The sequence below is a fragment of the Humulus lupulus genome, chromosome 7 (assembly GCF_963169125.1).
Source record: "Humulus lupulus chromosome 7, drHumLupu1.1, whole genome shotgun sequence".
In the NCBI taxonomy this organism is placed as follows: Eukaryota; Viridiplantae; Streptophyta; class Magnoliopsida; order Rosales; family Cannabaceae; genus Humulus; species Humulus lupulus.
The window spans coordinates 117788416-117797744 of NC_084799.1; positions in this window are offsets into that span (position 1 = coordinate 117788416).

The window sequence follows — 9329 nt, forward strand, 5'->3', positions numbered from 1 at the left end:
TCATCAGATCATTAAACGCATCCAGGTGGTATTTTGGATCCGTGTTCCCTTCGTAAGGGGTCATATTGGGCTCCTTAAAATTGGCAGGGAGCCGGATTGCCTGAATTTCTCGCACAAAGGGAGACTCATGGTCGAAGTCTTCCTCAAAGGCCTGGCCACCCGACGCGGTGACGATCTTGCTCCGCAAGTTCCGCATCTCCATGTCCAGGTCTTGCCTCCTTTTGCTGAGGGTGTCTCTCAAAGTGGACGGGCTAAGATCTGCCTTTCCCTTGCCTTCTCGAGGCGCCACAGGGGGCGTGGTCCCTTTGCCCGCTGTAACGCCCTGGATAGCCAGGACCGCTACACTGTGTGTTTATAAAGTGCCAGACTCGCTAATCAAGTCATTAAAGTAAAAACGTGTTATTGAAATAGTAGAGGAACTAGGGTTAAAAACGTTTTGGTCTCAAAAGATACATTTTCATTGCTAAACATTGTTTATGTACATGGGATCCCAAAAATGACAGTTTAAAAGCCATACTACAAAAGTTACAAAGTTTATATACATTAACAGCCATACTAAGGCAAAATGAGCAGTTAGGTAATCTCTGTCCTGACACACTCCTCGATCATAGTGATCGAACGGCTGGCTATGTACATTTCACTTCGGAGCTCTCCACCTCAGGCCTGGTCCAGCTTGCCCTTGCCTTTACCTGCACACGTAGCACCCGTGAGCCAAGGCCCAGCAAGAACACATATCAATAATAGAACATGCACATTTAGCTGTCAAGTCAATCTCACATATGGCATCTCATAAACTTCAAGTATATCAATAGTCAAGTATTTCTTATACAAAGCTTATCAATGGTCAAGTATTTCATATACAAAGCATATCAGCTCATATAACACAATGCACAGATGATAACCAGGGCTAGCGCTCTCAAGCTGCTCCCTCTGTTATCTTTTCGTTTCTGGCTCCCAGTGGCCAATTCGCGTCCCATGCGCTAAATTCATGAACGGTACTCTTAGACCGCTTACACGTGTCCCTTGGCATAATACCAACGATGACACAAAACAATTCTCGGGAGCACTTAGTCCCATCACAATCATATATTTCGGGTGCAGTGTTCTTACCTTTCAATTCGCTGGTTTCCGATATCACGTAGCCACAAGCACGGTCCTCTATCCCGAGCTTCTCCAAAGTCCTAATCAAACACAAATATAATATTCCTTGTCATTAACCAATCCAAGACTACCTTCCTGGTACCTAATCCACACTCTCGGAACCCCCAAAACCCTAGAACAACATCCCAGAGACATCCCCCGAACCCCCGGAGCAAAGGTCAAAAATTGCAAAATATCACTCCCTGAAATTTGCCTTGTGCCGCGGCACCACATTCCTTGTGCCGCGGCACCCACCTCCAGAGACCCCTAGGCCGCGGCAAGCAAAAGCCGTGTCGCGGCACACCATCGCAGACCCAGATTTCTGGGTTTTCCTTCGCATTTTCCCGAGCTCCAACCTCACCAATTCACCCCAAGCTCTATCCTAAGTCCCAAAACCAACTCTAAACCCCTAACAAACCTCACAACAACCCAAAGACATCATGCCTAAGCTCACTCACACCTTCAATCCTAAAATTCACTCTTGAATTCCCACTTGACAACTCAAACCAGAAAAGTTATGCACAGCTTGAATTCAAGCACAACCCACACTTCAAACTCCCTAAACCTTAACAAAACAAATCTAATAAACATACAGAGACCTTACCTTAAGTGATAGGTTCAACCTCCAGCTCTTGACCTTCTTCCCCCTTGGTTTCCAAATTCTGAAATTACATAAAACCAGCCACCAACTTATCTCAATTCACCTTCCTTAACTAAAATTCAGACTTAAAACTTGGATATAGCATAATCAAAATCTTACCTCTGAGTTTTCTTGGCCTAAACTTGGTTGATAACTTCAGACATCCCTTGATTCTCCTTCCAAGAGTCTAGATTTCTGCTTCTCCTTTCTATCTCCTTTTCGTTCTAATTCTAGGTTTCCACCATTCAGCATAAACCCCTCTCCAAAATATTATACGTATATGTTATTCCCTCAGCTCAAACTCATCTATTTACTACCAAATTACCATTTTAACCCTCCATTAATATCACTTACCTCAAGGTCTTATTTGTCCTTTCCCTAACTTTGCAATTCTACCACTTTCCCAAAGAAACCTGTTACTTTCTATAGTTACTAATGGTTACACAGGTTACCAAGTCACCAGTTACCTTTATCTAGTTTCCTAGGACCGCCTTGGCACGTGCATCACGTTTGTATCACAGCACCCACACAGTACAATTCACATATCATAATTATCACATAATATAATTCACATAGTCATATAACATGCTTAAAATCATAATCATACATCTTAATCATAATAATCACACATAATTCCCATCATGCCCTCCCGGCATACTAATCAAGGCCCTTAAGCCTTATTAGTGAATTTGGGTCGTTACACCCGCCCTCTTCTTGTTGAGCTCCTCCCGCAAGTCTGGGGGTGTTCTTTTGGAGGTGACCTCATCCTCATGGCGAGGGGCAGCGTTGGTTCTCGGCGCTAGCTTTTGGGCCTGCTTAGGCGGTTCGGGGTGATCATGTTGCTTCGCGCGAGGGGTGTTGCTAGTTGAATGTCGGGTTCTTCCATCATCCACCGGCACGGTGGTCTCCACCCCATCCTTGCCTTTCTCCTTCCCCTTAGGCAAGGTTATGATGGACTTACCCTGTAGTAGGCTGTTAAGGACCTCTTGCATGTTTTCTAAGGTAGTTTCCAACCTTTGGTTTTTACGGTGGAGCTCACGTATCTCCTCTTCGTAAAACCGGGACTTCAAACTCGAGCTCACGGAGTGGACCTGGGGGTGTTTGTCAGGCCTACGGGCAGAAGGGCCTGGATCTTGCCGGCCGAAGTTCGATGCCCGCGGCGGTTTTGGAGGAGCGAACTCATCAGCGCGTACCGGTGGTGCTCTGGGAGGACTCCCTCCAGGTGGAGCGGCCGGCGATGAGGCCACCCTGTCTCCTCCGTGATCCTCAGGGTCTTTCGGGGGCTCCACGTCCCTGGGTGGAGGAGCGTCTTTCATGGAGGCCTTCAGCTGGACTCCGTTCAGGTGAACTTCTACCTCCCGCGTCTCCCTCAGTCGTTTCGAGCGTCTTGGCATCTTCTTCTCGTAAGAGACAATGGTGGAACATTAGCTTGAAACTAGCGTTCCCACAGACGGCACCAAACTGTTGACGGTGAGAACTCGTCAACGAAGTTAAGTTGGAAAAATTATCAAATCAAAATCGCTAATTGGAAAGCTGTAAAAACTTGAACAATAACTCAAGAACAATGATGTAACAATAATGGAGAAATCAATCTTTCATTCACACTTTAGGCTCAGCTACAGTAAAATTTCCAACCCCTTTCCTGGTGGTCTTAGAATCCCTTTTATAGTTGGCTCTAATGGCCTTAGGTACATAGTGGTCCAGGGGACCAAGAGGTACATACATACTGTATTAGGTGAGTGGCTCCAGAGGTGGTGATCGTACATCCCGTACAGGAGTAGGTGTCAGTACGATATCTCCACTACTTGTCTGTACCCATTTCTGATGCGTGGTGGCGAGCGTAGTGGCGCAGGAGGTCGTGGTGTCGGCTTTGTCCTATGACCGTAGACGTACGGACCATGGGTCTTACCCCAGCAATCTTACTGGTACTGATATCCGTACTAAATACTAGGTCGTACAAATATGTCCCCATTCGACCCGTATAGGACCTCCTAAGCATAGGGGTCTCAAGGTGTAAGGAATGGGACCCTCGGTGTGAGGTGGAGATCTTGGGTCCTTGGCGAGAGATGCCTGAAGCCTCCCAAGGTCACTCACAAGTCTAGGCGATAGGTATGTGGCCCTGAAAGACATCTAAGGACGCGTGACGAGACGCCCTGTTTGTGGCTCCCTAGTTGTTCAGGAGGCCCCTATCCCCTCATGAGGCCAAACAAGGCCATGCTTGGGCGAGCCCATTCCAGCTTATGAGGCGGAGCCATTCGGCTTATGAGGTGAGGCCACTTGGTCACCTCGGCCTATGGCGAGGCCCTTAGACGCGAGGCGGCTAATGCGAGATGGTGGCATGGGCTTAGCAGCCGAGCGAGGCAAGGAGGCTTCGTGCGCGGGGGCCGAGCGAGACCATGGGGGCTACGTGCGCGGGGGCCGAGCGGGGCCATGGGGCTCCATGCGCGGGGGCCGAGCGAGGCCAGGAGGCGCTGCGCGCGTGGGGGCCGAGCGAAGCCATGGGGCTTCGTGCTCGGGGGCCGAGCGAGGCCAGGAGGCTCCATGCGCGGGGGCCGAGCGAGGCCAGGAGGCTCCGTGCGCGGGGGTCAAGCGAGGCCATGGGGCTCCATGCGCGAGGGCCGAGCAAGGCCAGGAGGCGCTACGCGCGCGGGGGCCGAGCGAGGCTAGAAGGCTCCGTGCGCGGGGGCTGAGCGAGGCCATGAGGCTCCCTGCGCAGGGGCCGAGCGAGGCCAGGAAGCGCTGCGCGCGCGGGGGCCGAGCGAGGCCATGGGGCTTCGTGCGCGGGGGTTGAGCGAGGCCAGGAAGATCTGCGCGCGGGGGCCGAGCAAGGCCAGGAGGCTCTGCGCACGGCAGCCGAGGACCTCTCGTGACTCTCATATTTTGCCTTGGTGGAATTTGGGCGTCCACAGCAGGGTAGCGCTACAACGCTACAAATAGAAGCAAAATCTCCCAGGAAACCCAAGCATAGCGTTATCGCGCTCTACTGCTAGCACTACAACTCTACAGATAGCACAAACAAATCCCTTGAGTTTTTCCTTCGAATTTCCCCAAGCCAAAACCCCATAAATCCCCTCCAAACCTCAACCACACTTCAAATTAAGCCTACCATCCACTACATCTCATCCCACATGGCCCATCAACATCAACTTGGCCACATGCATCATTAAACATAGAAAAACAAGAATTGACTTTGAAGCCTTAAAACTGAATAGAAAAACAAGAAACAACACAGGAACTCAAATGATCAAGTCCATAATTTTTACCTTTAATGGGGAATTCAACCCTAGGCTGCCCTCTATGCCCTTCTAGTCTTTATCTCCTCAATTCCCAAAGCTCAAATCCCTTAATTTCAATCCAAAGATCAAGTTCAGAAATAAACTCCAACAAACTCAGAAAACTCATCAAAACGTTTAAACTTTACCTTAGTTGGGTAGATAATTCCTGCTAAATCTTCTAGCTTCACCAAGAACCCAAGCCCCAAGCTCTAGCCTAAGGTTCCTCTGAATTACAGCTTCAAAAATTCTCAAGGAGAGTGAGAGAGGAAGTGATCGATACGGAGAGAAAGAGTAGTCTCTCTGTTTTTCTTCTTTCTTTCTTTCTTTCTTTTCTTTCCTTCAGCTTCTAACATGTTCTACAAATCCCACTAAGTCTGAAGAGGCAGAAAGACCATTATCCTCTTTTTAACCATCAAATGACCATTTTGCCCTCCCATTAAAACCTAAGCCTTTAAACATTTTAAGGGCATTTTTGTCATTTGTTCCCAATTCCCGCTAATTCCTCAAGTGTCCCTAATAATTAATGACTACTAGACATAGACACTAATCTTTAAAGTAAAACTCATAAGTGAAATAATCATAACTTCATTAAAACTTGTAAGACAAATGTTAAACTACCTAAAATTTTAAAGTAGGATATAACTTTAAATAAGTGGATTACAAAATAGAGTGTGGAAAATACATATAAAGCATCATTTTTAAAAGACTAAGAAACGACTTCATCCTTGAACCAAACACTTAATCCATCCATTTCCATTCTGCCTCAATACACAACCCCCAAGCTACCAAGAACCTTTCTGCCACCATAGCTATTTTCCTGCACATATAAACATAAAGAAATGAGCCTAATGCCTAGCAAGGAAAATCTAACACATAAATCATAAACATAAAATTCATATCGCAACTTATACTAAAACATATCATAAACATATGTCACATATACTATAATGGCCACTATTACTTGGGGCTCGTAAACTAAACTAGTCATATGCCTATTAGATTTGTGGGGCTTGCTAGCTAAGCAAGTCATATGCCCATAAATTTATTGGGGCTTATTAGTTATACAAGTCATATGCCCAAGTCTACAACATACATAACATAACACATGAATCATAAGATAACATATAACATAACACATAAATCATAAGATAACAGATAGCATAACATATAATATCCTATCCTATTTTCCTTACCAAAAATACTGGGATATGAGAACAGGATTGGGACTTTGGAACACTCCTAAAAACCATCAAAGAAAGGTGAGTATACTAAAGAAAAAGGGATGAAAAGAATGGATGAACTATACCATCGAGAATATACTTACCAAAAATCTTACTTTCAAGATCTTAGATTTCCTAACCAAGAATAAAGAATAGAGTTAGGATTTTGAGTAGAAAACAATAAGAATAACATAGAAATGAACTAGAATAATGAATACCTCAAATGCTTCTATAACCGAACTACACCTTGAACCAAAAAATACTATGAACCTTACTTCCCAAGTGTTTATTAAGCTTATAAAGTTAAAGCTTATATTCCCAACCCAAGTGTTTAAGCACTCAAAAATAATCTAGCAGCCTCTGAACTTAGCTTGATGAATGAATAAATGGCTGGGTACTAGGTCCTATTTATAGAGTTCAAGAGTGAAAAGATCTTCATTTAACTTGAATAAAATAATGGCTTTTTAATTGAAAAATATTTGAATTATCATTCAGCAAAGGCTGAAGACTCAGTCAGAAAGATGCTGAACTTATCAAGAGGTTAAAGATTAAATTAAGCTCGGTTTCGAAAATATTCAAAAATATGGTACATGAGCCAATATATCGCCCCTAGTAGGCGATATATCGCCTGGGCTAATATGCCCGAGGCTCGTCGAGGTGGTCATGCGAAGTTATGTGTTTTTCGTATCCCTGTATGGCGATATATCGCCCCCTATAGCTGCGATATATCGGCATACGCTAAAATATTAAACACGAAATTGCACATTTCAAGCCTTATTTGAATTGAGTAAACAGCCTTGACTAAGTCCTCTAACGATTTCAAAGCTGCTGACAGACCCTAGGATATTCAAATATTGATCTTAATAAACTTATTCCTCAAAAATACTTAATTATCATTAAACATACACAAGACAAGTGTTACTATCTTATTGGGTCTACCTAAACCTTATAATATAATAAATATCACCATCAATATCAGTCATATTAATCAAATCTTAGGTTAAAATTAATATTCTTAAACTATAGGTTAAACTTAGAAAATCTACAAGTGTTACTACGAGTGTCCAACTAAATCCCAGTCTGAACCAAAATCCATAATCATTAAAATACGACAACTATTACTATTGCTACTACTATCTAACTAGCTAAGTAAAGTTCTTGGACTCTACAACTGATCCCGCATCGCTGACTCATGCTCCCAGGTCGCTTCCTCGACCCTACTATTCCTCCATAATACCTTAACTTGAGGAATTGTCTTATTCCGTAGGACTTTATCTTTCCGATCTAAAATCTATACCGGTCGTTCTTCATAAGACAAATTGGTCTACAATTCCAAGTCTTCATACTTCAACACATGTTTCGTATATGAGACATACTTTTGGAGCATAGAAACATGGAATACATCATGAACTTCCGACAACAACAGTGGCAAAACTAACCTGTAAGCCACCTGTCCAATCCTTTCCAGGATCTCAAATGGTCCGATTAACCTAGGGCTCAGCTTGCCCTTCTTCCCAAATCTCCTTACCCCTCGCAGTAATGAAACTTGCAGAAACACGTGGTCCCTAACCTGGAACTCCACCTCTCTACGCTTTGGATTAGCGTAGCTTTTCTGTCTGTTCTGTGAGGCGAGAATTCGAGCTCGGATCTTCTCAAGAGCTTCATTTGTTTTCTGAACCATGTCTGGCCCCAAATACTTCCTCTCTCCCATCTTATCCCAATGAATGGGTGATCTACATCTCCTCCCATATAACATCTCATATGGAGCCACTCCAATCGTTGATTGGTAAATGTTGTTGTATGAAAAGTCAATCAACGGGAGATACTTACTCCATGATCCCTCAAAATCGATCACGCACGCTCGAAGCATATCCTCCAACACCTGAATCAGCCTCTCAGACTAAGGATGAAAGGTCGTGCTGAACTTCAACTGAGTCCCCAAAGCCTTCTGCAAACTACCCCAAAACTTGGTGGTAAAGATAGGATCTCAGTCTGACACTATAGATTTAGGAACCTCGTGAAGACGTACGATCTCCTTCACGTACAACTCTGCATACTGATCCACCGTATAATTCATCTTCATTGGAAGGAAATGAGCTGACTTGGTTTATCTTTCTACTATCACCCACACCGAGTCATGAAGCCCCACTCAGGAATATCCTCCCATTTCCACTAGGGAATACCCAAAGGTTGAAGTAGCCTTGCTGGTCGTTGATACTCAGCATTCACCAGATGACAGGTTAAACATCTGGCCACGTACTCCACCACATCCCTCGTCATCCCGGGCCACCAATACAACATCTGTAGATCTTGATACATCTTTGTGATACCCGAATGAAGTGAGTACGGTGTGGTATGCAATTCATCCAATGTCTCTTGTCTGATTCCCACATCTGTCGGAACACAAATCTGACCCTGATACTGAAGCAGACCAAGCTCAAAAATATAATAGTCCTTGGCTACTCCTGCTAAGATATTCCTTCTAACCTCCTGTAATTGAGCATCTACCAACTGACCTTCCTTAATCAGCTATAGCAGGGTCGACTACAGAGTATTGTTGGCCAACTGTCCCACCACCAACTCTATCCTCGCTCTGGCCATCTCATCAGCTAACTCTCTCAAAATTTGAGTGGAACTGTATAACTGACCTGGGCCCCTCCAGCTCAATCCATCTGCCACTACATTGGCTTTCCCCGGATGGTAAAGAATATCACTGTCATAGTCTTTTACCAACACTAGCCAACACCTCTGCCTTATGTTTAGGTCCTTTTGCATGAAGAAGTACTTCAAACTCTTATGATTGATATATATCTCGCACTTCTTCCTGAACAGATAATGCTGCCAAATCTTCAGTGTGAATACCACCACTGCCAACTCTAAATCATGGGTAGGATACCGCTGCTCATATTCCTTCAGCTGTTGTGACGCATAAGCTATAACTTTCTCGCTCTACATCAACACACAGCCCAAACCCAACCTTGACGCATTGCAATAAACTACAAACTTTCTTTCCTCCGAGGGAAGACTCAACACAGGTGTAGTAATAAGTCGTGC